The following is a 27,626-nucleotide window of genomic DNA, read 5'->3' on the forward strand; positions in this document are numbered from 1 at the left end:
CAACCTTAAACTCCTTAAATTCCCTGTGCTGGTCTGGATAACTCTTCTGTCTATCTTTTGTTTCCTTTAGATTCTTCTTTATAACCTACATTTCTTGTTCTATTTCTCCCAACATGTTCGGTCCTATCAACACCCTGTTCATTAGATCATTCCAACGGATGGGAGTGTTACAACTCTGCTCGTAGAGTGCCACAAATGGACTCATACTTATTTACTCCAGATAACCATTGTTGTAATAAAACTCGACCAATGGAATGCACTCCTCCCATCTCCTCTGCTGGTGCATGAAATACATCCTCAACATATCCTCCAAAATCATGTTGGCCCTCTCTGTCTGTCCATCTATTTTCAGATGATAATTTGTACTGAAGGCCAAATCTATCCCAAAACCTACAAATATCTCCTTCCAAAACTTTGAAATGAGATTAGCATCCATGCCCGACATAATCTTCTTTGGAACGTCGTGCAATCTCATAATCTCTTTAATGAAGACCTGTGCCACCTCACTAGATGAATAAGTAGTGTTCACTGGAATGAAGTGATCTACCCTACTCAACCTATTGACCACAACCATGATATAATCATGCTACCTTGAATCAGAATAGGTTGAAGCAACCCACTTGGATGCTTACACTCTGCTTTCACATGTTGACAGTCCAAACATCTAGCAACAAACTATGTCACTTCCTTCTTTAGATTTGGCCAATAGTAGAGCTTATTCACTTCTGTAAAGACTCAACATCTTTTGATAGCCTGGGTGACTTAAATATTGATTGATGTGAAACTCCCTCAAAATAATCATCTTGATCCCACTATCATATATCACATAGATCCTATCTCTAAATCTCACAAAAACATCTACCATGAGATGATAGTCCACATCATGATCACCTATACCCTGTTCTAACATGTGCCTAATCTCCTTGTACCTGTCCTCCTATTGTCTTACCTGTAAGATATGATCTTGTAAATCTGTCCCATATGAGGTCACAACTGCAACATGGTTCATCAAAACTCTCCTACTGACAGCATCTGCAACCCTATTCTCCTTACCCTTAATGTATCTAATCTCAAAGTCAAAATCATTAGTCGTGGCCAACCACATAGACTACCTGGCATTCAGATTTGGTAGGTTGAACATATATCTCAACCCAATGTGATCACTTATTAATATAAAACTCATGCCAGGAAGATAGTTCCTCCACATCGTCAAGGCATGAATAATAACTACCAATTCAAGATCATGTCTAACTTAATTCTTCGTGTGCTCATTCAATTTTCTAGACTCATAAAACACCACTTGTCCCTCCTGCATTAAGACTCTAGAATTTACTCTCTTGTAGGCATCTGTACACACCAAAACCCCTTATCTAGAGATATATTAAGAACTCAAGCATTTTTCAACAATTGCTTCAACTCCTCAAAATGGGTTGCACATTCCTCTCTCCATTCAAATTTATTTCCTATTCTTTGCAATGATGTAATAGGATATACAATGCATGAGAAGTTCCCAATGAGCCTCCTATAGCAACCTAATAACCCCATAAAGGATCTAACCTCATCTACATTCTTAGGAGCTTCCCACTCCATGATAGCCCTTATCTTTTGTAGATCCGCTGTTATGCCTTCCTTAGAAACAACATTTCCCAAATAATGTACCTTTATCTGAAAGAAACTACAATTACTAAGCTTCGAATACAACTGATGCTCTCTTAACAATCTCAATAATGCTTCTAAATGTTTGGCATGCTCTTCCTCATTATTAGAATATATCAATATATTATCAATGAATACAATCACAAACTTGTCCAAATAAGGATGCAATAAACTAATCATCAAGAACATAAAAGTAGTTGGAGAATTAGTAAAACCAAAAGGAACAACAACAAACTCATAGTGCACATACCTGGTCCTAAAAGTAGTATTATATATGCCCTCTTCTTTGATGCATACTTGATCATATCCTAATCTTAGATCAATCTTCGATAACATTGTGACTCCCTTCAACTGATCAAACAAATAATCGATCCTCGAAAATGGGTAACTATTCTTAATCATCATGTTGTTCAATTTCCTATAATCAATTCACAACCTGAGAGTACTATCCTTCTTATTTACAAACAATATTGGTGCACCCTAAGGTGATACACTTTGCCTAATGTATCCTTTATCAACCATTTCCTTTAATTGTAACTCCAACTCTACTAACTCTAGTGTTCTCATCCTGAAAGGTGCCTTTGATGTTGTTGTTTCTCTTGTTACGAACTCAATAGAAACGTCCACTTCCCTGCTGGGAGGAAACTCTAGAATATCTACTTGAAACACATCCTAAAACTATTATAATGCAGTAATATAGGGTTCCTCTTGAATATATTTTCAGCCTCAACATCCTTACCCTTGACATTGGAAATATGGAATACAAACATTACACATCCTTTCCTACAACTGCGCTTAGCCTACATAGTTGTGACCATCCAAACTGACGTAGGATTCTTCTTTCCCTACAAGATTCTCTATTCCCCATTATATCTAGGCACTTGATGGCCTTGTCATAACAACCTACCTTGGTCTTGTGAAGGTACAACCAATCCATACCCAAAGGAATACTATATGATCCCAATAGAAATACATTCAAATGTTTTGTTTTAGGCATACCATTCAACTAAAATGATCAAGTTCTTACCTAGTGATGAACTCTCTTCTTAGTACCTATAGCCAACTGCACCAACCAAGACTCTAAATGCACTTCTTTTCTCAAGGAACACTTATCCACTCGGTCAAGATTAACATAACTACAATTAGATCCAAGATCAATAAAAAAGGAAACAACTCGACCACAAAGATTACCTTCCATCTCAGTAATGGATGCCTAGTGGTCTTCCTACTTTTTGTCCACAACTGCATAAATTGGAGGAATGCTATGTGCAACATCCCCCACTATTTATGCCTTGTGAGTGTTATAGAGTTGTGGCTTTCCATCCTAGTACAATGGAAAATCCTTCTTACGATGATCTTTGCCACATATCCAACATTGAAATGGTCCCTACTGTCACCAGGCTATGACCCATGTCCCTTCTCAACTGCATTGAACTTCTCATAAGGAGCAACATTTTCTTTCTCACGTGCATCCTAAGGTATTCCCTGCTTTGGTGGACATTTCCCTTTAACTTTCTCATTTCCTTTCAAATCACGCTTAGGCTTAGCTTTACGCTTTAAATTCTCGTAACAATTCTTCAACTTATGGATGGCCTCCTCCAACGATATAGGCTCATCAAACTCAATCTAGTCTCTATATGTTGCTAGAAACCCACTGATTAATCTCTAAATCTTAGCCTTCTCATCCTTGAGTTAAGGCACATACATCAACAACGCTAGGAACTTGCTAGTATACTCATCATCTATCATAGAACCCATCTGCAACTCATAAAATTTCTTAGATGTCATCATAGTACCTCTCTATTAGGTACTTCTTCTTGAAGAGTCTCTCAAACACATCCCAAATCAACTCTTATACTTGAATATGCTTGAAATTCTTCACATCTTCCCACCAAATATTTTCTTTCCCTTTGATACTGAAGGTGTCTATTTTGGCTTTCATGTTCTCTGAATAGGTATGCAATCTGAAGAATTTATTCATCCCAAGAAACCATGCCTCTACATATTCTGACTTATTCATCTCTCCATCAAACGTAGGCGGCTTGAATTTCTTGTACTTCTCAAGCAAGTACTCACTCCTTTTATAAGGATAATCGTGGTGACAACTGTGATGGTGCCTCTTATATGAGGAACTAGTATGATTCCCATACATTCCAATCCTCATGTCAGGCATATCAAATGATATGCCACCTCTAATCTTATCCCTTTATCCAACCAGTATCTAGACTAAGACCTGCTACCATAGGCTCCATTAGTTCTCTCTTCCTTCTCTTAACAGATCCTCCACTATCCATGTCTCTGCAAATCTAACAATCTCTAAAGAATATTTGCATTAACTTCTGCCTACTTTTCCTTAACCTCAACTAAATTATCATTGTTTTCTTTGTAGCTTCTTATCTCTTCCCTCAAACTCCTCAATGTATATACTATACAGAGAGAATACTCATCTCCTTGGTGCCCAACAAATCTGTAGGGAGAATCATAGGAACTGTAGTCTACCATTTTTCTTGTCAGCTCTATTTCTCTTCTTCCTTCAGGTAGGCCATGTCAGATAAACCAAATAGATACCAAAATCAAAACCATACCTCATGACATTCAGGGGAGGCTTATCTCATCTACAAAATCAGTCCATGTTAGCATGTTACATATATAATAATAAGCATATCAATATAACAACATCATGCATTACCATACCAATTGTATACCATGACCCCACGCATGACAACTATAACCTTGACAACATCATATTTTACCCAAATAGAGTACAACCCACTCTGATAGTACCCTATAATGCCACCTCCCACATTTACCCACTTTCACCAGTTTTCCTGGGCTAACATTAGCTGAGGGTCACTATGATAAGAATCAACCTCCTATATGATCTTAAGGAAATGGAGTTGAAAACTTAAGACCTTACTGACTTCCCTCAGGTGGTATAGGACCTCTAGGATCTACCCAACCCCTCCAAGTGTCAAATACATAAGCCAATTATCCTTTTCACTAAAATAGAGCCTCAGTCGCTCGCTTGACAATTCCTCCAGGTGATTGTAGTCTTCCATTCTCTCCCATAGGATTTCTTCCTAGCGACTGTGGACTTTTCCAACCTTTTTTTTCCAGCAACCCCAAATTTTGAGCCACTTTTTCACAGCTTGGTCTCAAGCCTCTTCCTAGAACTTAGTGAAACTTGTAGAAATGATGTATAAAATAGAAATAAAGCTTTTAAACCAAAAACTTGAACAAGGAATTGACCTAAACCCTCCTATCCAGGAAAATAATTTCGTCAAACACATGGTGAACATGAATTCATATCTAAACATAGGGATCTAAAACTTATCTAAAGTTTAATAAGAACGGCCATTTGCTTCTCACAATAGCTGCCATAATTCCATTTAGGTCATGCACTCATTAACCAGACATTCGTTAAAAAAATGTGATAAGAGCCTTCTTAATTATTTCATAAAAGCCTGCCTATAACTAGTATATAACCACATACATAACAATGATAGAACAACCATTAATTCCACATAATAAAAAGTATAATTACCCATAAAAGAAAGAGGAACTTAGCTCTTAGTAACCAAATGAAAAATTCAACCAAGTCAGGCGATTTGTATGTATAAACTTGAATATTTTTAACATTTTCCAAGCTAAAATTATATGTCTTGCATATAGGATCAATTTACTAAACACATAAACAAGTAAATTTTAACCAAATTTTATAACCACATAGAGACAAATAAGCATACCTAAAAACCATAACACAAATCATGATAAAGGATTTCACCTCTCTCTTGGGCTACATCTCCTAGTCTAGGTTCCAATATAGGGCCTCTTTCATTAAAAATGCTCAAAAGTGTGTTTACATGCTTTACAAAGATCAAACAGTAGAACCGGTGTCTCCAATGGATTCAACGCTATCAAAAACACCCATGTTGGTTCTTTCTGCACCTCATCTCACAAAAAATCGAGAAAATTATAATTGTTTATTCATTTCTCCAAATTCTATAGCTAACCATCCTCCAATTCAGCCTAAACCTGGCTTGAGCGCCCTAAACGTGGAACTGGTGCACAAACCTATCCTACATTCCCACTCAACGGGTGAATTTGTAGGACGATTAAATTTACCATCAAGCCCCTAGATTTGGTGCACACCCTTGGTTTTATGTTGCACCGGTGACCATGGGTTGGACCCCTTTACTCTGTGCGCTCCTAGTTATATGGTGGCCATATGGCCTTGGGAGGGTTCATATGACCTAGGGCTGGCCCCTCTTAACTTCGTTGCTCGGTCATAGCACTGGGTTTCGACTGCATTATGGTCATAGCTGTAATTGTGGGTTGGGATAAGGCCTAGCCCTTAGCCCTCCGCCTGTGGTCCCATGGCACTAGGGTGGCTAGGGGCTCGGTCTTAGCCCGTCCTCCTCCCCCATTAGCACATAACACCAATCTTAAATATCAATTAACAACTATATAGGTTAAGAACCAAATTAGCGGAGCTGATGGAGGTCTTTGTAGGCTTCTATTAGGTCTCGTGTTTGGACCCCATAGAGGCAGCTCGGCCTCATAAAAAAATTTTGATTGGCCATGAGGAGGCCATGTGGTAGCCACTAGTTGGCCCACTTGGCACTCCCTCATTGGGCCACCACACCAAACCATCAACCAATAGAAAACCACCATATCACAACGAATAAAGAATCATGAAATGGAACCAGCCATGATGTGCCAAGTGTCAACAATTCATTGGCCGATGGAGGACTAGTCAACCTGCCAAGTCATGGCTTAGTTAGCGTACAGACTGTTGATTGGCCATCCATGCAACCCAAATTTCAATTTTATTATTTATTTCCCAAAATGAATAGAACGTGATTTCAGGAGCATCTGATATCGGTTTTGAGTGAAACGAGTTGTGTTGGATTTTCATCACTTTTAATTTTAAGCACTTTCTCGATCCACCAGATCATTCCTCCACATTGGAAGATTTCGGACCTCAAAAAGATATTCATGAGTCAACAAATAGATTAGGGTACAACTCCCTCACCCTTCTAGTCTCAATCCACTGAAATTTGCTTGAATTTGTCATTTTGTTCTTTTCGTGAAAATACATAATTTTCCCTAATTTTGGAGTCCTTGTCTTGCTGTAATAGATGACATCTTTTTGCAATTTCCTAGAATATACAGAACAACAAACTACCATTGAAGGAATAAGCACATTCCCTCCTTGGCCTCCAATCAAAGGAAACTTAAACAATCTCAAATTATTCTCACCTTGAACACTATCATCATGACGATGCTTACTGTGTCTAGCCTTGTACATGGCTTGACTTTTAACCAAATGTGATTTCCATGGCCATGCACCATCCCTTTTCAAAGCCAACACATTATGAAACCCACAAGAAGAAATTTTAGAACCAATGTCCTCTTTTTCAATTTGATTTTTCATTTTCTCTTTTACCTTTACACTCTCTAACACTCGCATCTTGTTCACACCAATGTTCAACAATGATGCATGCTGCTGCAAATTTACTTCATTTTGTTTACCTCTTTTAGGAGGAAAAATGTTAGACTCCTGAAACATCTTATCACATGAATTAGAAACTTCGATGAAATCATACTTCAAACTTGATTCATATCCTTGAAAGGATTTAAATTCTTCAATATCTTCATCTTTGATCATTAACAATGCAAAGTTCTTACTAGCATTAACAATCCTCTTCATTTGTGCCACATTTACAAGAGATGCATTCAACTTCTTATTCTGTTCTCTAAAAATGTACTCAGTCCCATTCTTGAATAAATTATATTTATTCTCATGGTGATGAAAAATAACTCTCCTATCATATAGATATGGGCTTCCCAAAACAGTACGATATATATCAATTTGAATTACATCAAGCTCTACGTCATCTAAAAAGTTTGCAGTGATTGCAAATTTCAGTTTACATCTTTTTGTCACATGCAATTTTGCATTGTCACATATCCAACCTACAGGATAAGGTTTAGGATGAGGAATGGTTTCTAAATTCAACTTCTTAGCAATGTGTTTTGAGATAAGATTTTGTTGTGAACCACTATCAAACAATGTATCTATCTTGATATGTTTTGAAATGACTCTAATATGGAAAATATCTTTTATTGTTTTTTCATTTTTATTTTCATTAAGACAATTTGAAGAACTGGTACTTGCAATGTTATCACCTTTCAAACCCATGGTTTTGATCTTTGTTTCATCTCCATAATATGAACCTAAATCTTGTGCAATAGTTGCAATTGTGTTCTCTTTCTCTTTGTTCTTAAACTTTTTGGGTCTCATTTTTGGATGAAGTTTCTAGCAATAATCTCTATCATGGGCCTCTTTGGAACATAGTTTACATGTAAGTTTTTCTTTCTCCACATTGATGGTAACATTCTTCTTCCCTTTTCCTTTGAACTTACCCTTTCCTTCTTCTCCAAACTCAAAGGAACTCTCACTAGTTTCTTCACAAACATTTTTCCCTTTTGCCTCTAAATGAGTTACCTGAACACAAACTTCATTTAGTTTTATAGAGTTAAACATTAGAATGGTATGTCTCAAATCACTATGCAATCCTCCGATGTATTTGAGTAAATTATTTTGTGAGGACAAATCTATACCCAAAATCAAATCTCTTTTCCTAAATTCTTGAGTATAAGATTGCACATTTTTCCCTTTAACTTTCCTAAATTTTTGCCAATCCATAATATCTTTTTCCATGTATGCTAATGGATAAAACTACCTTCTTATTGCAACACCAAAATAATTCTAAGAGGATAAAATATTACATTGTTTCTTCATGTCCTATTTAGTTTTCACTTCGCACAAAATTAGTGTTACACATTCCAATATAAGAGAAGCAAGATGAATCTTGGTTTCATCCTCCTTGATTCTTTGTATCCTCCAATAAACCTCAATATGACGAATCAAATTATCTAATATCTCTACATTTACCTCCCCATTGTACATAGGAAATTCAAACTAAATGTCAAGCTTAAGAAAAGGATTTTTACCATTACCCCTTGCGGAATTTGGATGTGTTTGTGAAAGGGTAGAAGATGTTGAAGATTAGGATGCAGATGAGGACGAGGATGATGATGGAGGTGAAGATGGTGGTTTGTAACCATTCCCTTCATTCCCTTTTGAAGGTTTGTCTCATTTTCCTCCATCTCCTTTTGGAGGTTTTGAGCTCTCTACATATAGTCTAGAATTCCTCTCCTCATGCAAAACCTTAACCATCTCTGACATCTCAAAGAATGATTTTATGAAATTCTTCTCATCTTCAAACGTCTCTTCAGGACCTTCTTCATGTTCCATGACCATTCAAGCTTGAGGTTTTTTTCTTCTCTCCTGGAAACAATTTGAGATCTTGGCTCCACAATTTCTCCTTCTCATATTTTAAGCTTCAACCTTGTAAGAATCATAAAAACACTTCCAAACAAATCAAATCTTCACAATAACCTATTGCTCTGACACCAAAATGATCTGTATGTATAAAATTGATTTTTTAACAATTTTAAAGTTAAAATTATATGTGTCTCAGGTAGAGGATCAATTTACTAAACATATAAAGAAGTAAATTTCAACCAAATTTCTTAGCCAAACGGTGATAAATAAGCATATCTGAAACACATAACACAAATAATGATAAAGGAGTTCACCCATCCCTTGGGATACATCTCATGGTCCGGCTTCCAATGCAGGACCTCTTTCATTAAAAATGCTAAAAAGTGTGTTTACATGCTTTACAAAGCCCAAATAGCAGAAGTGATGTGTCCAATGGATCCAACAATATCAAAAACCCCCATATTAGTTCTTTTTGCACCTCATTTCGCCAAATATTGAGAAAATTATGATTGCTTCTTCCTTTCTCCAAATTCTGCAGTTAGCCATCCTCCAATTCAGCCTAAACCTAGATTGAGCACCCCAAATGTGGAACCAGCATTCAAACCTAGCCTACATTTCCGCTCAGTGGGAAAATTTGCGGGATGGTTAAATCCGCCATTAAGCCCCTAGGTCTGGCATGCGCCCTTACTTTTATGTTTTGCTGGTAAGCATGGGATGGGCCCCTCGTGGGTTGGCCCCCTTTCCTGTGAATTCTCTTGCAAGGGCCATATGGCCTTGGGCTAGCCCCAATCCAACATATGTGCACCCGTGGTTCCATGAGGAGTCATACAACCCCTGGATGGCCCCACTTAACTCTATCACTCAATCATATTGCTGGGTTCTAACTGCATTGTGCTTGCGGCCGTAACCATTGGCCAGGCTAATTCCTGGCCTTTGGCCCCCATCTTGTGGCTCATGGAACTAGGGTGGCCAAGGGCTAGGGATTAACCTAGACCCCTCCCCCCATTGGCTCATAACACCAACCTTAAATAAAAGTCAACAACTATATAGATTAAGAACCAAAGTAACAAAGTTGTTGGAGGGGTTTTTTGGCTTGTATGAGGTCTCACATTCGAACCCCATAGAGGCATCTTGGCCTTATACCAAAATTTTGGTAGTCCATGAGGAGGCCATGTGGCATCCATTAGTTGGCCCACATGTCACTCCATCATTGGGCCACAACACCAAACCATCAATCAATAGAAAACCACCATGTCACAACCAATAAAAATTCACCAAATGGAACCAACCACGTTGTGCCAAGTGTTAACCATTCATTAGTCCATGAAGTACTAGTCAAAATTCCAAGCCTTGGCCCAGTCAATGTACAGACTATTGACTGGGCATCCCTACAACCCAAATTCCAATTTTTTTAACTGTTTCCCAAAACGAACAACACATGATTATCGGAGCATCCAATATCAGCTTTGAGTGATCCAAGTTGCGTTGGATTCAGGGTGATGAGTTCTACGCTTTTTCTATGGTTTCAAGTCAATCTAAGAACTTTGAATTTTGAGAACTTTCTTGATCCACAAGTTCGTCACGGACTTCCACATAGCACCTGACCATAGATTGGCTGAACCAAATCTTTCTTTCATCCAATCACCCTCGTGCCATATTCAAAACATGAATGTGGGATCTCATGGGATAAACCAATCCATAAACAACCAATAGAATCTAGAGATTAAACATCTTCCACCCTCACCATATTGTGATCTCACCTAAATCGTTCATGATATCACAAAACCAAACCGAGCTTAGACGCTTCAAAATTCCTTCACCATCCCTTAAGGAATTTTCCTATCTCTACCAACCTGTTGAGGGCTTCCCAGAGAAAACCATCTCCACCCCTAACCTTTGGGATTTTCTTGAGACCACCACACCCGAATCCAAAACCTTCCATCAAACCAAATCTCAACCGATAAAGAATCCCATCACACCATAGTTATCCAAAAATGTCAAGGCAAGGCTAAAAGCCACTGTCGAAACCTGAAAAAACCCATGCTAATGAAATAAAATGAACCAAATACAAACATGAACATACCATGAATACCAAAAAAAACTAGGAAATCATACATGCAACATGTTACCTACAAGTATTCCCTCTGACACTGCTTGATACAACCTTTCCTTGCTCGATCCTTGCTTTCTTTTGATTTCCTTGTCCTTCATTTTTTTCCTTGTCCTTATTTTCCTTGATTTCTTTCCTTCTCCTATTGGTACTCTTCTCCTCTTTGAGACTAATTCCCAAAAAAAACTGAAAAAGGGCCCCAAATTGATGCTCTGATGTCTTTTTATTATTGATGCCTCTAATTTATTCATTTTCCTTCAATTTCCTCCTCACAAGCAACCTGTGACCTTTCAGCTCCCGTTTCTCCTATTTTTGTTTATTTTCATAAATAAATACCAATAATACCCTTTTTCCTTTTCAAAGCCTTTGCCATTTCCTTTGCCAGTTTCCCCTTAGCCATAATACACAATAAGTGATGCCCACTAGGACATTTTTCCTAACATTTAGCTTGGAATAAGTGTCCCTTGACCTTGGTCTTGTTTTTCCTTTATTAACTTTATTACATGAAATTTTAACCCGATGATGTTATAGACTACTGGTTGATAAAGTGTATGAATGTTCTAAAATATTAGATGAAACTCGTGCATTTTATTCTTCTTATTCATGCCCCTTCGAAGAAGGTTTGCAAGATCTTGACCAGATTTTATAAAATTTTCTAATGGCCACATACATAAGGGATAAAAGGCATTTGTAGAGTTAAATTGGACATTCATTACTCAAACAATAATATGGGAGGCCATAGCTTGACTAGTACTACAAAGCAATGTGTGACCATTTATGCAAGGAATATTGTCAAGGTAATTCAAGGAAATGAATGTTTGAAAAAACATGTAATTTATAAAATTGAAAATTTTTATCTTGATTGTGGTATCCCCTCCTTTATTCCCACTTAAAATAGTGACAAATCCATTCGGAAATCACCCAAGGTTACAAAAAAGATGAGTTGTATCTAGAAGAAGACAATCTAGAGTGGCAAGGACAAAGCCAGAAGAGTACATAATAGGATAGACCATCTATTTTGAATAGGGAGGAAATTTAGAAAAATAAGCTAGTTGGAACATAAACATTACCACTCATTACATATTCTCATATCTACGGTCCCAAGAATTGGAGTATGTCGCCTAAATTCTTATTGCAAGAATACACCAGATAAAATACAAGTTCATATCCTAGCAAGTGTTTGCGATGTAATTTTATCTTGATCCAAATTTAATATTATGTGTAAGAAAGAGACTACAAGTTTAGTAAATTACATTTCATAAAATAAAGATCTAACCAACCTTAAATCATGAGCACCACAATCTGAATACATTTTTCAATTAGTTCTTTCATTCTTTTGGGTGTACATGAGGAGAACATAAAATTCTAAAATACTAATGAGGTGATATGAGGGTAAAATTTCCACCCATACCTACTAGTGACATTCACTACTCCCCTCCTAACTTTGGAAGCATGGGGATTTACACAACTATTTCCAAAAACATTTATAAGAGTTCCAAATCTAAAATTATCTCATTAAGCAATTTCCATGACAAACATGAAATATTTCCAATTAAATGAAATAAATTTTGATATTATAAATGTATAAAATCAAATTAGATAGAAATGGTATTAACTTATACCCACTGAAGTGTTTCATTCTTTCTATTGGTTCCAGATTACTAATGGTAAGGAAACATTCAAAAATTTTGGACAAGAATGATTATAGCAATAAGATAAGATGGAGATGGTACCCAAACTAATAATTTACCTTATTCAAATGTTATTAACATCATAATTGGAATAAAAATGTGAAAAATTAAAACATACCACAAAATCATGCTTTCTCTCCACAACCACTTATTCCAAACGTACATGCATTTTATTCAAAGTAATGTATAACTATAACAAATTCTTCCGGAAACAATCACATAGGAGAAATATCGTCAATGCGTTTCAAACCATCTAGTGTGGTTCATCTCCAAGACAAGATGATGAATCAGATCGAGGCAATGAAATAAATAGATGAAGAGAGCAACTAACTAGGTGTTAGAAAAAACAGCTAGTTTGAAATATATTTATTTTTCTATTTTATTATTATTTTATTTCTATTTTTTATTTTATTTTGTTTAATTTTTAGTTAAAAAGAATTTTAATTATTATTACTATTTTTTTTAATAAATCAATTTAAGTTAAAATGATATAATAAAATAAATAAACAAATCGTATAAAAACAAATAATAATTGTAAAAAACAAAATAATATATATTTTTTTATTTGTATTTTTATTTTTATAGATATTATTTAATTTTTAATAAATTTTTTAATATAATAGGGATTATATATATATATATATATATATATATTCTGAATAATATATATATTAAATTAAATAATATCTTTATTATAGTAATAAAATTAAATAATATCTATATTATAATTTTATTTAATAAAATCCCTATTATATTAAAAATTTTATTAAAAATTAAATAATATCTATATACAAAATAATAATAATAATTAATTTATTATTTTGTTTTTTACAATTATTATTTGTTTTTATACGATTTATTTATTTATTTTATTATATCATTTTAACTTAAATTGATTTATTCAAAAAAAATAATAATAATAATAATATTAATAATAATTAAAATTCTTTTTCTAAAAATTAAACAAAATAAAATAAAAAATAGAAATAAAATAATAATAAAATAGAAAAATAAATATATTTCAAACTAGTTTTTTCTAAGAGCTAGTTAGTTGCTCTCTTCTTCTATTTATTTCATTGCCTGGATTTGATTCATCATCTTGTCTTGAAGATGAACCACACTGGATGGTTCGAAACGCGTCCATGATATTTCTCCTATGTGATTGTTTCCAAAAGAATTTGTTATTATTAATATGGATCACAGAAGTATATACTTAGAAAATGTATAACTAGTTAAGTTTTTTAAAGCAGTGGTTCTACAATAAAGCCTATGAAACTCGCATATTTTACATTTTAAAAATTATTGGAAAATATTAAAAAAATTAAGCGTTATTCGTACAACATATTAACAATCCACTATGAAAACTCAAAAGAGAAAATTTCTAGACAACCTAAAAATCATCTTACCTTGTATAAAAGGAAATACTGACAAAATTTCAAAAGTTCTTATAGAACATAACGTCGACGTTGCATTTACTCCTCCAAACACCATTAGGAAAATGATTTCCTCTATCAAAGATTTAATAGACCCAAAACAACACAAAGGAGTATACTCTATTTTGTGTTCATGCGGAAAAACATATATAGGTGAAACAGGAAGATCAATAGGCATAAGATTAAAAGAGAACATAACTAAGATGGCAAGGAATAGAATAGAAAATATTTCCCTTGCTGAACACGCATGCTCCTCCTCACACTACATTTGCATGGAAAATGCAAGACCAATTCAAAGAGAAGACCATTATTTAAAGAGAAGAGTAAAAGAGGCCATTGAAATAGAAAAATCATCCAACACAATTAATAGAGACGAGAGCTTAAAATTAAGTAACACTTGCAAACTTATATATAACAAAACTAATAATAAACCTTTATTAAACAAAAATAATAACCGAAAATCATAGTAATTAATTATTAAACAATTATCAACAAAAAACAAATTAATCCTCATGATAAGCCGACATAAACCAAAATTTCTCTCAAATAACTATTAATTGCTCAAATTATTCATGCTCTTACCTCTCAATTGTAAACTACAATTTCCCTGATGATGGACTCACCTTGAAAGTCCAAAACATTGGTATAAAAAACAATAACAGGTTTTTCCACATAATTATAAAAGAAACATACTATCATTTCAAAAATATTATAATCATAGAAAATTGGAAATTAAAACTGTCCTTCAAATGTATTTGTCATGAACATAATCCTGATCAATATAGGGAAGGTTATTTTTGTTTTCCAACCTTCCATAAAACCTTCTACAGCCATTTGATTGAACAATATTGCATTTTATTAACTAATAAATTTATATCTCTAATCCAAATGTTCCACTTGGATCCCATTTATGTCTCTTGGGTACCTTTAGTTATTGTAGCTTCAACCCTCATGTGGACATATTTGTACAATAGAAGAAGATTCCCTAATACTATTCTTACCTGAAATGAACATAGTCCACATAAAAATAATACACTAACAAAAACAAATTGGAAAGAAAAATATCACAAAAAACTTGGAAAATCACCAATTATATAGTTGTGAAACACCCAAGCATGTTCCAAATGAGAAAGATCAACAAAAGAAGCCTCAATATCTATAATATATCAACACAATTCTTATTAGAACCCATATTAGCATTTAAAGTAATACGCACATGGAAATATGGATCACAACAAATGAAAGTGCCATTAAATGTACCTAGAATGGTAGGAAAACTAGAATGACACTACATCTATCTATGTTCTTGAATTTCAGGGAAAGTAGTGGGTTTTTTCACCTCTAAAAACATCCACACACTACTCCATTAAGAAATCACGATGTTTATATATACCAATCAAAACATGTTAGCTTCATTTCACTATGAAACTCACCTATGAAAATAAAGTATGCATTGTTGGACTCAACTAGGACAACAAATGATGCATTATTAAAGTGAGGGAAACCTCGCTTTTTGAGGTGTTGAAAATGAAATGGTTCATATTCATTTGTAGGGACATTCAATTCAATTTCAAATCTACCATTTTATTTTCTTCTTTATATTTTTCTTTTGGGCCAAGGAAACTCTTCTTCCACTTCAAAGATGACTCAAAAGGACCCAATCCACAAGTGAAGTCATAATCCATAATATGAAGATTATTTTCATCATCCTTATTTAACCAAACCAATCAATTGTTTAGTGATAATCAATGTACCACAGGACTACTTTAAAGTGGTTCTGTGTAACTAAATAAATCTTTACCCAACCCTAATTCCATCAACATGTAGATCAACATTATGACTAGCCATGACAATTATGTTAGCATCTTCATCAACATTTAGTGTCTCTATATTTATCTCAGGAGGCTCATTGTAGGAATCTAGTGATATGGTATCATGATTTAATAATGGGTTTGAATCCATTGAGGGGGAATACAACCAATCCAAATTTATGACATCCTTACAAATGTTTCCACAAATAGACAATGGGAAATCACAAGTTATAAACTTTGAGCAATGCCAAGTGATAAGATATCACATATTAGGTAAACATTTTGACTCTTCACCCGATAAGAATTAGATATTATCTCATGAGAGAAAAAATCACTATGTGGAATTGTTTTTATTTTTTTCGTTGATAATTCAATTTGCTCGTCTTTCTTGTAGTTTTTTCAAATATCCTTTTTTCTTTCAAAACTTCGTTAAAATGATAACAAGATTCAACATTTGTTAGGAGAATATATAACAACCAATTCATCATATAGTAATATTTACTTATTCTACCAAATATAAAATTTTTTTTTAAGTAACCATGATATGACTCGACGACATTATTTCTCTTATGATTTGCATAGGGAAAATATCAACAACGTTTTAACCACGACCCTAGATGCAAAAAGAAATAGCTAGTGAAGATATCTCATATGTATGAAAACCAAAAAGAGAAATGCAACAAAGAGTGTGTTAACTTACAAATATTATGAACGGAAACCCAATTATCATGGAAATAGGCCAAGAACTTCTCCTCATTATTATTTTTTTGGAAGAATCCATTAAACTCCATCATTGGAGAAATATTTCATAAATGAGCCTAGATCACTAAACATATATATTTTTTTCTATATTATTGGCCAATCAATTCAGATTTTTTATCTATGTTATACATACATTCCAAACACAAATGATAGCTTTGCACCTTGTCATTCTCTTGCCACGTTAAATTCATTTCATGTGTGAATTGTTTTATAATGAACACAAGTTTAAATGTGGAATAACGACATTGATGTTACCTTAAATTAATGATTTCGACCTATGCATCATTGACTTTGAAGGCATTGACATTCTAATCAGGATGAAGTTGTAAAACCTATGGATGAGGTGCTCCAACCATAGTAAAATGCCTTGTGATGTATCACATGAAACCACCACTCAAGCAACTGAAACTCAACTATCTTTCTCATCGAACATCGCGAGTGTGTAAAACTAATACTTCTATATTCGAAAACCATATGAAATCAAGTTTAGTTCATTAATAATTATGAATCTCTACAAATAAAATGATTGTACTAAATAAATCATTGATAATACACTCACTGCATATTTATTTATGTTGAATGTTGAGTCCATGGCTGTTAAGATATTATGGGATAGCTTGACCATGGTCTCCAACAACCACTTCATTTGAATTCTAGCTATAAAATAGATCTCCTAACCATTGGGACTTTGATGGAAGAAAGAAACATCCCAGTGTTCTTTATAACAAATGTTCACACTCATTCAATCCTTCTTATGCAATTGATATTTCCTTTCATTGGAGGATTATAGATGTTAAAAATTCCTTTCCTATACAAAAAAATTCCCTATCTCGAGCTAAGGCATCCATGTCCAAATAATTTTTAATGTGCATTTTACAGATTGATTCAATCAACACTTCCAAGAAAAATAAATTTCTACATAGGAAACCATGTCTTTTAATAACCATGGTGTATGAAAGGAGTTAGCATCAGCCAAAGCGTTATGAAAGCGATGAAAAGGACATTCTTGGATATCTTCATGTTCATATATGTTATATGTTAATATTTCTATCTTGGGGCTTTGGACCATAACTTTTACAATGAAATGGAATTGCAGCACTTGTTTTTCACAAATGAGGACCTTCTTTTGATTCCATATTGTCCTCTTATATCCATTGGGCCATATGAGAAAGCATGAATGCATAATAAATTTTGAAAGGTCAGTACATATGACTAATGATAAATCACTATTAATACCAATATTGAAATAATGTATCTCTAAAATACTTTCACCTCACATCATAAGGAATCACTAGCCCTTGAGCTTAAGTGTTTGTTTTGTTAGTGGGTGAAATAATATGGATCTTCCCAGTTCATTTCATCTCCTCCATTAATTTCAAGAAGAATATGTAAATATATTTTTGCAATCCAATCAATATCCCTATTAGCTCATGTATTTTAGGCCAAACTAAATACTTACAAGAAAATATGATCTTTTCTTTAACGTCTTTCACAACAAGGACCATGATAATCTACCACTTCCTTTGATTTCCCATTTTGTATGAATGTATACAAACAATGTGGAAACACATTAGAAAAATATTAATCCATTTACACTTTGAACAGAAAGAACAAATCCTGACAAAACCCAACAAAATTCCATTGTGGATTACATTGTTGGATAGTGCCCTCTATTTCCATTGTCAAATAAACAAGTAAGTACATGTGTGTTGTCCTCATAATCAAAATAACATCTCAAGGGTGAGGGAACCATGCCTAAAATCTTCCTAAGAGGCATGATAAGGCAATAATTTAGTATACATGTATATGCATTATTCTACTTGGTTAGATGCAAGCTATTAATGTTATGACAATAAGAGATAAACTATTCAAATAAAAATTTCTACTATAATGAAATTCAAAAGAGAAGGCATGACCATATAAAACTTTATATTTCCTTTTAAGCTTTGTGATTAGTTTTGGTTAGTTACATAATTCATGCCTAGAAATCCTTAAATAACCAACTTTATGGAGTTATTATTTAGTTTTAGGTAACTGCCCTTTTGGAGTTACTGAGTTTTGACATTTGAGCAATTCAGTTAGAACAACTCAAAAGGATAATATTTGTTAAATATAACCATATTTGTTTTAGGTATACCCTTTGAACAAGTTGTTTATACCCAATTAATAACATCAAAATGAGATATTGAATAACTTGGCCAACTTGGATTCAAAATTGTGAAGAATGTTTTGTGCCAACGTGGCAGCTCTAAACATGGAACAGAAGTCCATGAGATCATTACTTAATCAGGATTTCAATATAACTTTTCTATGGAGAATTCCCTCATAGACATTTATGCCAAATGTGGGAGCATAAGGGATGCAAATAATGTGTAGAAATTATATTGTAGATTCGAAACTACTCATGAAATTTACTAAAACACAAGACTCAAATGTACTCTACTGCTCTATGTAATTCAATTCACAGCCGAGATCAAAAATAAAAAACATTAAAGAATATCTATCACACATACAAATATATTTATCCAGGGGAAAGAAATTGCTCAAAACCCCTTCCTATATGTAATGCATTAATCCAAGAATAGATATGTAATACAATGCTTGCTCAAGTCTGAGCACACCATGAAAGAGTATAAACTATCTCTCTACTTGACTGATTGACTCTTGCCAACACTTACCCATTTTTCATGCCCTCCAAGCTCCTATTTCCTTGTGTTATTCCTTGAGGAATTATGCCCATATTAATTAGGAAATTACCTCAATTAAATTACACAATTCCTCTAGGTTGATCCTCTCACTGCATGCTCCACATGTACACATTGGAATAGTCTACAACTCATAATACACCACCTTGGAATTTCCATCTCAGCTAGGTAACTCAAATTCTCTGGATGCATCAATTATTTTGAGTTGATTGATTAGTTATCTGGTTGCTAACTAAGTTTTGTTGAAGTCACACTTCCACAACTTAAACTTCCATTAGTTCCTCAAATTGTTAGAACTATTTTACCTAACCATAACTCAATTTAACTCAAATATATTGCTACAAATTAGTAATAAATAATATTGAACTAAAATTAAGCTTCCCCAACTCGAAGTAACTGAGTGACAAGTGCCATGTCATCTCAGTTAATTACTTCAAAGAATTCTATTGATATGGAAATTCAAAATTTCTCTAATTTGACCAAGGGAAGGTCAAATTGAGATTTTTCTTGTTCCATTTTCAACAGTTCCTCTCACCAAGAAAGGTATTAAAACCCACCCCTATCATGCCTCTATGGAATGTATTGCATGTGACACTTCTCATTGTTGTTGCTTCTATTGCAACATTTGCAACTCAGAAGAAAAAAAATAATAATCATTGAATCAATTTGCAACTATCAACTGGGAAAATTGTGTCATTGTTGACTCTACTATTGAGCCTCCTTATCTGCTATCAGCACTCCTCTACACTCCTCAGTATATGACTGACATTGATCCTCCTGCTACTCAATACTATGGGACCCTGTAGCAAGGTAATGATCCATGAGGAGAACACCTCAATGAACCCTGCTCAAATTTCTGCACCTCTTGGACTAATGATCTACATCACTCCACCTCACTCCTCAAGGTAAAGCTGCATGTTCTCGCTCTTCGCACTTTTCTCGAATTGTCCCTTTACTATAGGTATCTGCTTTAGGCATGTATCCATTCTTCCTCCTCTCCACCTCTCCATTTGTGGCTGCTCCACAACTTCCTGAGGCTCCTTCTGAGGCTGCATATTGATATGACGAACATGCTCCCTCTCAACCACCTTATATATAGTATTTTCCTTTCTCCTTAAGGTCGTGCATGCATATTCTACCTCAAGTGCATAGTGATTCTTGACTCAAGTACCTATATCTTTCACCTATTCTATAGCTATGTTCCTAAAAAATTCTTTACCTATATTGAAGATCACATCATAACCATAATCTTCCAAAACTACTACAAATATGATATTTTTCTTTAGTCCTCGAATGAACATGACATCATTGAGTCTGAGAGGGGATCCCGACTCCTTCTAAAACATGATTGTAACAATCCCGATCGTGTTGTACCTTTTTTCATTCCTCAATATTCATATAGAGATCTTTCTCCTTTAAGTCACTGAAAAAATCTCTATTCCCTGTCATGTGGAATGAGGCACCACTGTCCAAGTACCACAACCTCCCCATCAAAGTGTTGGCCATGCATGTGATAAGGGTGAAGTCAAGCTCGAACTATGAAGCCAAAGCTTCACCTATTATTGCTATTGCAGGCTCCTTCTTGCTAGACTTTTTTGTGGTCACTTTGTGGCATAGTGCCCGAATTCATGACAATTTGAAGCATTTGATTTTGGACAAGTATTTCTTCTTTCCCTCTTCTCTAGAATCGGCCTCAACCAGGGAAGATTTTAAGAACCTCCCTAAATTTATATGTATAATAAATGGGTGAATATCCATGATACATAGGAAATATGTAAGGAAATTTTATTAATAATATAATATGTATATATAATATTTTTTCGTGAATCTCTCACCGGATTATATTATCTTCTAAAATCATGGCGAATCACTATTACAAAATGGTTAATCACTAAGAAATCCAAGGGTTGTTACATTTTCTCTTTATAAAATATCTATAATAAGCCTTTATAAAAGGAATAAGTCACAACCATATTCAAATCCTAACAATTTGGCATGGTCGAGAGTAAAAATGCTCTCGAGCTGCCTACATATCAGAAACATTGCAAATGAAAAATAAAATAATAATATTAATAATATAATATCTAAGTGGAAACCTCATTAATGCACATGGGATAGAACTTTGGATGAAAAACACCATGGAGACAACCTTAGGTCTACAATAATGGCATTCCTCCCCATGAAAACCATATTAGGATAAATGGGGTAAGGCACTAGTGAAAAACGAAAATGGCATCAATAACTTGATAAGGAAAATGAAAAAACAAAGGAAAAAATGGAGGAATTTTTTTTTTGTCATAAGTATTTTCAATTACACGCACTAAATATGACTAGCAATAGGCCAATGAAGATCTCAAACTAGACTAAGAAACAAAGCATTCCATGATACCTACACCAATAAAACAATTGGAAGGATTAATGTATCTAAAGAATTGGAAGGATTTAACACTTTCTCTATATCCACCATTTCATAACCCTCTCTATTATCAATGGACCATACTAATTGTAGAAAGCACCATTTCCAAGTCCCATTAGAATTTTTCATATTCCCCTTATTTCTTTCAAAATTATTGTATGTTTCCATTACAAAAAAAAGTGCTCTTACTATAGTCATGGAAAATCATACAATACAATTGTTTCCATTGTTTGAATGTTATACATAACAAAAATCATCACTGATAGCATCTTGGATGAAAACCTTATTAAACAATATTCAACATACGCAACCGCATGTGGTTTTCACTAAACAACATTGATACCGCCAACTCGTCCTAACACACCATGAGTGCTCATCTCCATGATTGGATGTCATATGGGAGCTCACAAACGCCTACATAAAATGGATGGAATGAAGGGAAATAATGTCCATCATCTCAAACAAAGGCATTCAAATATGGTTATTGAAACACATGACTGAAATTATGGCCATGTTCATGATCCTCACCTTGTGAAGATGGAGAAGGTCACGGTTAGTTAATAAGTTGGCACCCAAATTCAAGCCCATTTGGCTCTATTGATATTATGGTTGCAAGTAGATATGCTTCATCTTTCAAGTTAGAGGACACTATTTTGTTGGTCTCTCCCACATGATATTTTCCTTACGTCCCCTATCCCACTTCCCCATACCTTGTTTTATAAAAATCCATGTCTCATCCTGGTTCTTCCCCTAGCCATCACATAAGTAAAGGTTAATGAGTCTCCTTTCACATGAGAGCACAAGATGACACAAAATCCTTTGTAGTATATTATTTAGATCTTACCCCTAGGATATCTAGAGAGGAATTGGAAATATTGAAATGAAGGAAGAGTGGGATGAATATTCCTATGAAAAATAGAGGTTGAAGAAAATATAAGGCAATGGAATCCAGACTTGGGTAATACTAGATCAAGGCACACCCAATATATGCAAACAACATTATATCTCTATTGGCAAATAAAAACTACCCTGGGTAAAGTCATGTTAGAAAGAAGTGAGTCCCAATAGGAGATTCTCTTGTGCATAGATACTATGTAGTTACAAGTGGACAATTTGGATTACAAGGTGACTTCTCTTTCCAAGAAAGTAGTAGAATTAGGATTTCCTAAGAACAAGGAAGAGGAGGTTGCACCTTCACCCAAACAAGTAGATTCCCCCTAATGATGGTTGGGTTTATTATTATTATTATTATTATTATTATTTAGATTAGGCTATACAACCTTCTCATTAGGTCTAGTTTTAAGTAATTCATTACTTTGTTTGACAGTATTAGGATATATGACTTATATATTTATATTGCTACAATCAAACTAATAATTTTGTCAAGGACTTTACTTACGTGATACTAGTTTTGTTTCACCAATGCCAGACAAATAGCTACATGAACGATGTTTTCTCATTTAAAGTAATACAATGGTGTGACTAGCTTACCAAAAAAACAATATTCAACTTACACATGTATGTACAGGTATCATTCCACTATTCTCAAGGGTTCCAAATAGATATTTTTCCATGGAAAAGAATAGAAACCCTATTTTTCAAATACCACTATTCCGTTGACAACATAGTTTGAAGAGTTAGAATCATCAAATACTTATAAACACCTTCCTTAATACTCTATAACTTTCAAATATATATACCCTATTCTCTTTTCAAAAGTAGGTATATTCCGGGCCAATACAAGAACCATAGAAGAATTGTACAAAATCTATATTACAACAAAAATTCAACATCAATAGGTATACATATTGGTAGAATGTTGTCAGAAAAATAAATTACTCGATAAAATGTTGGTTTTCATTGTTAATTTAATAAAGTGATGGTTATCATTGGTTCATAAGTAAGTTTGGAGAACCTTGCAATGATGGTGATCTAGGTTCGAAACCTAATGGACAAGTTCTATGTGGCTGATCTAGTATCCTCGAGTTACGATTTTGAATTAACTTGATAAACAATTAGAATATAGAGGTGTGGGTAGTGGTGGTTCCTATGGTAATGTGGAAATACCCAACCCCAAAACGAAAAAAGACACTCTAACATATTTTATGGGAAAGAGACTTTGGTAAATTATATCATAATAGTGGTTACCATAGGGCCACCATTTATGGAGTGGAAACGTATATTGAAAAATGCAAATTTTGAAATTGTGAAATTTGACTTTTAGGGAATGGACATCTAGTCAAAGGATAATTTGTTCAAATCACCAATTATACATTCCATTATTTTCTTGTCTATAATGTTCTTGACCAGAGAACATCTTACACCTGCAACTCTAGTTTATTTTTATAACTGAAATCTACTTCTTGTAACAGCTGGAAAACTCAGGTTTCCTTTGAATCACCTGACTAAAATATCATTAAAGATTTTTATATGGGGAAATAAATATATTCCTGTCAAAATACATACAATTAAATATTCTCTAAGATCACAAATCTGAGCTGAAATCTGAATTTTGAATAATATTGGGAAGATTTTGAAAACAAAGAATAAAACAACATTGAAAATTTGAAACATTTGTGGAACTCCTCAAAAAAGAACGTTTCATGCAAGTACATAACATGTAAAATAACTCTTTTGAAAAAGTGAGGATGCCGACTTAGTCATAAGAGTTCGTAACAAAACATTATATTTAAAGATAAGTGTCATAAGAGTCATATATTTAAAGATAAGAGTCATAAGATTTATATTTAAATATAAGAGTCATATATTTACATATTTCTATATTTATATTTATATAAATTTCATTAATGTTAAATTAACATTTATAAATGATAGGTTAATTTTAATAATATTCATCTAATACTTATTTTTGTAAATATTATATTTAAAGGCTAATATATTTTTTTATTTTGTTTTTATACCATTTCATTTTTAAAAATTATAAAATATTTTATATTGGTTTGTACTTGTGGTTTCCTTGCCGTATACAGATCCCAACTTTTCACAAAAATTCACGGATTCGTATCTGAATCCGAATAACTTTGGAAAAAACCGAGAATGACATGCATGCACATAATGTTAAGCATACCACCTATGAATCTAGCCTACATAATAGATGTGGGCCTTTGTAGATTGAAGTCTATCACACAAAGAATGGCATCAACCTACATAAATTAGCATTCAGGAATCAACTTAGATAAATTAGCTGTGAGGCATAAAAAAATAATAAATATCACCCATATGTGAGATTTCTAGATTGAATCAACATGTAGTTAAAACCCAAGTGTTGAAACTAGAGAAGCACAATAGAAGATAAAATCATCTCAGACAACAAAACAGGGATAAAAGAATAAGTGGAGAACATAAATCACATATGTATTACACACATGCCTTTCCTTGCCTTGGATTTCTCGGGCAGAGGAGAGATTACATATTTATAGATGAGAAAAGCTCTAGAATTCTCCAATTCTGTCATGTGGAATACATGATTTCATGGTGGAGTCACTGGGATGATGTATTAGGTTGGCGTTGGTGGCTTGGATGGCAGAGGACTGAGGATGGCACTAAAGTATTCATTTTGGCATGGGTGGTGGACGACCGAGGATGGTATCGAAGTCTTCATTTTGGTGTGGGTAGTGAACGACTGAGGACGGTGAGGTTGGTGCTGAAATTCTTTTTATTCAACTTCACCTTTAAAATTATCCCACTTCAATCCAAATGAAGAATTGTGAATCAAGTCACACTGAGTTCTACCATGCCTCGACATATCTCATGTTTATTTCTTGGTAGAATATTTGTGAGAATATCACCAGAATTCTTATCTATATGGATCTTCAAAAAGTATAATTGCCCTACGTCTAGCACATGCGCGATCTAATGGTACCTTAAGTTAATGTGCTTGGTTTTTAAGTGAAATGTTGGGTTTTTCGCTAAGTGAGTGACACTCTGACTATCACAATATAACACATAATTTTCCTTCTTTATTCCTATCTCTTCTAGGAATCGTTGCATCCACAACATCTCTTTACAAGCCTCTGCTGTAGCTATGTACTCTGCCTCTGATGTAGAGATAGCTATTATTCTTTGTAGCCTTGACACCCAAGGTACAACTCCCCCTGTAAATGTGTACAAATAACATGTAGTGGACTTTCTGGTGTCCATATCCATGGCCATATATGCATCTGTAAATCCTTCAAGCACAATCCCATTATGACCAAAATATAAAAAATAATGGCTAAGATCCTTGAGATACCTCAAAAACCATTCTACTTCTTGCCAATTTTTTTTTCCTGGATTGGCAAGGAACCTTTTCACTATTCCCAGTTAAGATGCAATGTCTGGTCGTGTACATACCATGGCATACATCAAGCTTCCAACTGCTGAAGCATAAAGAATCTACTCATTTCTTCCTTCTCCTTGTCATCATTAGGACATAACTTAGTACTCAACTTGAAGTGAGTTGCAAGGGGTGCACCATTGGCTTGGCATCCTTCATATAAAATTTGTCGAGCACCTTCTTGATATATTTTTCTTGTGACGAACACAACCTTTTTTTTTTGTGTCACCCCTGATCCTCATGCCTAATATCTGTTTTGATGGACCCAAATCCTTCATTGAAAAATTGATACTTTAACAAATTGTTAGTCCATGTTGTAGATGCAAGGGAGACAAATCTTGTTGTTTCAATGATTGAAGGTGAAAACTGTGGTCAAACTACCAAGGAAAATTTTGGAGAGGATGCACCTGTTGAGGAGAAACAAGATGCAGAGACAGTATCTATGCCATTATGCATTGATCAAAGTAACTTAATGTAGCTTGGAGTTGAGCTAGTAGAGAAATTAGTAGATAATATAATAACCATTAGTTCCTGTAAAGTTGGTCCAACATTTCCAGCCACAAACGTTTCAAAATTACTATTGGTTTATGAATGTAGTCGTAAGAATTCTAGTTCATTGCCTGATAAACAAATTAAAAACACATATATATTAGTGGGAAGTGAAACACCTCAATCCATTGAAAATTTAGATGACGTGGTCAAACCTAGTTCCTTGGTTGAAAACATTGAATTTTTTGGACTTACATCTAATAGCCATCATATTGTGAAATCCCCAACTAGGAAAAATATGGAAGAGGAAAGTGAAATGTTTGCATGTTTTGATAATGTTTCAAATGATAAAATCTCATATAAATCACATGAAAGTACATGAGGAAAAAACCATGGAGAAAATAATGACACTGTAGAGGAGAGAATGATGTATGGAGGGCTATTTGAAACAAGAAATGGGAGATTAAGCACTAAAAGGAGGAAGATGGATCCCAAATGCGGTGTGGAAATACAGTTGGAATGACTACAAAGAATAATGAAATATCTATTAAAAGAGCAAGGTCAAGTGGATCAAATGAGAAAAATTTCTTGCCATCTAACAAAGGTCGATGTGATTCTAATGAAGCAATTACTTCCAAAGATAATTTTGGACTTGAGAAAAAATTGAGATCTAACAAGTTGCAAAGTCATACTCAAAGTGATGTTATCTCACTTCAAGTTATGAGTCTTGTGAAGGGACCGGAATTTCCAACTATTGCAAAGACACTGCAACATTCTTCCACTAGAAAGACTGTAAGTAAAAGTGATCATATAAATAGTGTGAGAATAAAGAAGGTCATGCCAAGACGGGTAGATGAAAATAA

The sequence above is a fragment of the Pinus tabuliformis genome, chromosome 2_2, assembly GCF_031772625.1.
Source record: "Pinus tabuliformis cultivar Carrire ecotype Pingquan chromosome 2_2, CPIR1, whole genome shotgun sequence".
NCBI classification, from domain to species: Eukaryota; Viridiplantae; Streptophyta; class Pinopsida; order Pinales; family Pinaceae; genus Pinus; species Pinus tabuliformis.